This window comes from Cryptomeria japonica, chromosome 6, assembly GCF_030272615.1.
Source record: "Cryptomeria japonica chromosome 6, Sugi_1.0, whole genome shotgun sequence".
NCBI classification, from domain to species: Eukaryota; Viridiplantae; Streptophyta; class Pinopsida; order Cupressales; family Cupressaceae; genus Cryptomeria; species Cryptomeria japonica.
The window spans coordinates 637,716,428-637,721,985 of NC_081410.1; positions in this window are offsets into that span (position 1 = coordinate 637,716,428).

Consider the following 5,558-nt stretch of genomic DNA (forward strand, 5'->3'; position numbering starts at 1 on the left):
CAACTTGCATTTTTAGTAACTTCTCTAAAATAGTTGCACGTAGACTTTTAAAAAGGCTAAAATAAACTCCATGCTTGTTGGAGCAACGTCTCCAAATAGAGGATAGATCACATTGCTATGGAAAATTAAAAAGAATACTTATATTCCATGTCTCGAAAGTGGTAGGTATATGCTCTCCCCTTAATTGAGTGATCAAAAAGCTAAACCCACTCTTTTATGCTTTCTTTACTTTCAAGCAATTAAATCCTTTAGAGGGCCTGCCTTCCCAAGCTACCTTGAGGGGGCCAATGAGAGGGGAACGACCTAAAGTGGAAATGGGCTAATGCCAAGTCCTTCCAATCCACTCTAAATAAATCGTGTTTGTGACGAAAATCCCAAACAACATGTGCTGATAAGTTCATACTAACACTATGTTTCCCCATAAACCCTATGGAGCGTAACCTCTATAGGCTGGGAACCTTCTGTATTTACAAAGCTGAAAGTGCTGCATGTATGGCCACATGACCGGAAGCCTTTACTAAAAACCACTTGTACTAGTTGCCAAAATCCTTCTAGTTGTTGGCATAGGAGGTCGGACCTCTGAAGCTGGTCACACACATACGGTTCTTAGTAGAGATATAAAGTTTGCCATGAGGAGTTTTCATGGAAACGGGTGCTTGGCTGCCTTAGAGAAGTGAGTGCCAAGGGTGGAGCTAGTGGGGCCAAGCATCTAAATATCCACTTTGAATAGCGTAGCCTCAGGGGAAACCCCATGTGAGATTCAACAACTATTGTCTCAGCATTCCATAAGATTTGTACTTGTTTGTGCATTTTGTTTATTAAAAATTGTGTCTTCCATGTCTGTAACATGTTCCAAATGGTCAAAAATTGAAGAAAATTATCATCTACAAATGAGCAAAAATCCAACAAATTGCTGAAAAAAATTGATCAAAAAGGTAATACAAAGACTTTCCAACATTTGAAGCCCCAGATCAAACTAAAGGGTCAAAACATCAGTATCAAAATAATTCTTGAAGTAGATTTGTCTATAAACCATCACGTATTTTCAAACTAGCTCAACAACTAGGTCACTAATCCAACAGGTTATTCCCAAGAGGTTTCTATAAGCATAAACATTCAACAAGCTATTGATTCAAACATCTTAAGTGCAAAAAAATCATCATTGTCAAGTCTCTCATCAGGATAATCTAATCCTCTATCACGAAGCTTGATCAATCTATACTAGGTTCATAATCTTGGATATGTCTTTCCTATTTTGAACCTAGGTTATATCAAAATCAGAATCGTACCAACATTGGAATCAAACAAACTTGTAAATTGTCAGATGCTTATATGACTTTTAAGTATCACATTAAGAAAATAAAACCCAGTTATAAAGCTACTCAGAAAAGAATAATATTTTTGTATATCAATTGCAACATCTTATTAAAACATAGGACATTCCTACACCATTTTCGTCACTACTTACATGGTTGTGGTACAGAGTTTGACGAAGAAATTTTGCAAGAACGTTTTTTTTCAACAAAGAGACACTTTATCACAATGAACAAACAATAATGGTAAAATCAACAAAGCATATCTTCCTAAACCAATAATCATCTATTGACTTTGTCCTTTGGAAATTTCAAATTTTTTGAAATAATCACATGCTAGTTTGGACTAGAGCTCAATACGAACAACTAAGAAAACAACAAATGGAGGAAGAAGATAATCCTACATTCCAAAATTTTGGGTTTACCATTTTTGACGAAGAAGCAGTCAATAGCACCATTAGAGACCTTGAGCAAGATTTCAAATTTGATAGGCTAATGGAAAAATTGTTGGCAAAGCAAAAAGAGAAATATCTCTTGATGTTGGAAAAATTTGGAGCTAAACTACCACAAGACTTTAACATAGAAAGCTTGAAACAAGATGTGGAGGCATGTAACACCTAAAACACAGATGATCCAAACAACGAAGATTTGAATAAAGAAAGTAATGAAGAAACAAGGAAAGAAAGGGATGACACAAGAAAAGAGCGTAGTGATAAAAGAACTCACAAAGAAACAAGGTGAAACTATGTGGATAATCCATTGTTAAACCTTACTCAACAAATGCAAATTCTACAAAAATAGATACAAGACATGTAAAATGGAACAAGCTCCAAGAAGTATTCATTAGAAGATATATGCCCATATCCTTTCAATAACAATTTGAATATGCTACCATTTTTGCAACATTGCGAGATTCCTAAATATGACAAATGCAATGGAAAATCTGATCCTCAAGATCACATTAGGGAGTTTTGAACTATGAGAATGGAATTTGCTCACGATGAAACTTACCTTATGTGTCTTTTTTCTAGGAGTTTAAATGGACAATCAATGGAGTGATTTTCAAGATTACCATCCAGAATCAAATCTTTTGAAGAACTTGTGAATAGATTTATTTCACAATACTCCTATAATATAAGGAATGAGATAACAATGTTGGATCTATGCAATGTTAAACAAAAGAATGGCAAATCTTTTATGATCTTCTTAAAAAGATGGAAACTCATGTTTAATAAGTATCCTCGAGATGTACCTAATCAAGAAAAAAAGGACATATTCATTAATAATCTTATCAGTGAAATGAGTTATGACTAAGAATGCAATGTGCTCCCTCTTTTGCCAAAATGATCAAGAATGGTCTGAAAATAGAGAATGTGATGGTAAAGAAAGGAGAGCTAAAACTTTACAATAATTCCTACAACAACAACAACAACAACAAAAACAATGACAAACCCAAGTTCTGGTCAAAGAATAGGAATGTCAGCAATGGAGGAAATGACAATAATAGTGCTACAAAACAACAACAACCAATATTTAATCTATCAGGTCAAATCCCAAGCAATAACAATCCAGAAAAAAATAAATCCAAGTCCTTCTTCTCCAATCCTCAGAGGAAATTCACAAACATGGGAGAACCTTTAGAATCAGCTCTAAGAACTCTGCTTGCCAACAAATTGATTTTTTTACTAGAAGCAAGAAGTTATGAACCACTAGTCAAGCCAAATTGGTGGAATGACAATCATTTTTGCAATTACCATCGGAATAAAGGACACCAAACAAATGATTGTCAGAGATTTAAACACCTTATCCAAGATTTAATCGATAATGGAACCATCATAGTGGATAGCCATAAGACAAATGAATCACACCTATCTTTCAAAACTCCACTTCCAAATTATGACAAAGGTGAACCGTCCCAATTAAAAGATGACAAAGGAAAAGCCAAAGTGAATTACACTTACACATATGATTATGTGGTAAATGTTATCATTGTTAAAGATAATCCATCTTCAGAGCCAATCAATGTTGATGCTCTGCAAAAAGGATTAGAAAATCTGTTTGATGGCAACACACACAAGAGCACAAGAAACAAACGTTAGTGTTAGCAACAAAAGATTATCCTAAATAGGCATATCAAGAGAGATATTAAGCATGAAATAGAAAGCATACAAACATAGAATAGATAAACTATACTCCTCCAAATGCTAATCAAAATGCTCATAGTTGCTCCTCCCTTTATCCTCTCCTCTCCAAGTTCCACATGAGTGTAGCTCTCAACTTTTAGCACTAGCCATGGATGCCATATGGAGATTCAAGATGGTTGAAAATGATAAACAAATGCTATGCAAGTGTAGATAGTTATGCTATGAAAAATCTCTATGCTAATACCAGTATAACAACAATACTCTAATGCTTCCTTCTTTTCTTGAGGAGAAGGGTTCTATTTATAGAAGAAATGGGGAAATGAAGGGTTAAGATTGAGCAATCTTAACAAGGGTTAGGATTGAAAGATATTCAATCCATGTGAGACTTTCAACCCAATCCCATGTTGACAAGTGTCACCATGAGGAGGCTTGAGAGGAGAGATAAGGAGCATTAAATGCTTTAGGGGACATGATGGTTACCCTAGGGGGTTGGGTTAGGGTTAGGTTAATGGATATTCCTTTTATCCAAGGGATAAATGGCTACCTTAGTCAAAGAAATAAATGCTTTGAAGAGACCCATGATTCAAAAGGATGGTTAAGTTAGAGGAAAGTCTCTAACCAAAGGTAAAAGGTGAGTTAACCATAAATGGTTATGTAAGAGCCTTTAATGGTTTGTAAGACTTTAGAGGTTAACCATTTGAAGACTTAAAGCCTTAAATGCCTTTCAAAGACTTTGAGGGCTTTGAGAAGTGAATCCAAGTTGCTTAGGAATGTGACAATATTTAGGGGGTGAATTAGGCTAATTAGAAGGAGTCAGAAGAATCTAGAAGAGATTTAGGCATGCAAGTGGATTTTGTAGGAGAAAACAAGTGGGAGGAATTTTGGGATTTTCAATTGAAATAAAATCATTTATTTCAATTAAATGGTATAATTTGCATTTGGATAGATATTTAAATAAATATTAATTTATTTAAATGTGAATGTGAATTTTGGATTTAAATAAATATTAATTTATTTACATGAGAAAAAGGAAGATAAAGCATTTAAATGCTTGAAGACTTTGAGGGAAACCATTAAAGGCTTAAGAAGACTCTAGAAAGAAGCCATTAAGTGTGAAGACTTTAAGGGAATCCATTAAAGTCTTAAGAAGACTTTAAGGGAAGCCATTAAGTTTGAAGACTTTAAGGGAAACCATTAAAGGCTTAAAAAGACTATAGAAGGAAGCCGTTAAGTTTGAAGACTTTAAGGGAAACCATTAAAGGCTTAAAAAAACTATAGAAGGAAGCCATTAAGTTTGAAGACTTTAAGGGAAACCATTAAAGGCTTCAGGATAAATAGGATTTTAAATAAATAATTTATTTAAAATAGTTGTGCAACTTGCATTTGTAAGAAAATACAAGTGGGTGGAGGATAAAGGTGATTTAAATAAATGTTAATTTATTTAAATGTGAGAGATAGGATTTTGGGGGATTTAAATAAATATTAATTTATTTAAATGTGAGAGAAGATTTAATTAAACAAATATGATTTATTTATTTAATTAATGGTCTGAATTTGGTTAAGTGAATTAAATCAAATAAATTGAATAATTTATTTAATTAATAGAAGAAGAGGGTTAAGATGAATTAATTAAATATTAATTTAATTAATTTTTGATTGATAGTTAAATAATCAAATAAATACTAAATATTCATTTAATTAAGTGGATAGATTTATGTGACTACAAATGTTATTACGAGAAGCAAAGAAAAGGTTACCTTTCCAGGTATAACAAAAGACCCAACATCCACTTCACAACAATACAATTTAGTAGAGAAATTACAAAGAATACCCGCTCAAATATCAATTCTGAAACTTCTCAAGGTTTCACCTATGCATAACAAAATTTTGGAGAAAGATTTAGTAGAAACAACAATTTCAAAAGATTTGGATATAGATCAGTTCTAAAACATGGTAGGATACCTTATAGCTCCTCATTGCTATTATTTTCTAAAAATGATGACACATCCTTGCAACATCCTCACAATGCTCCCTTACATGTTGAAGTCACCATCAATAAAACTCGTGTCAAACGTGTACTCATAGATGGAGGAGCCGACTT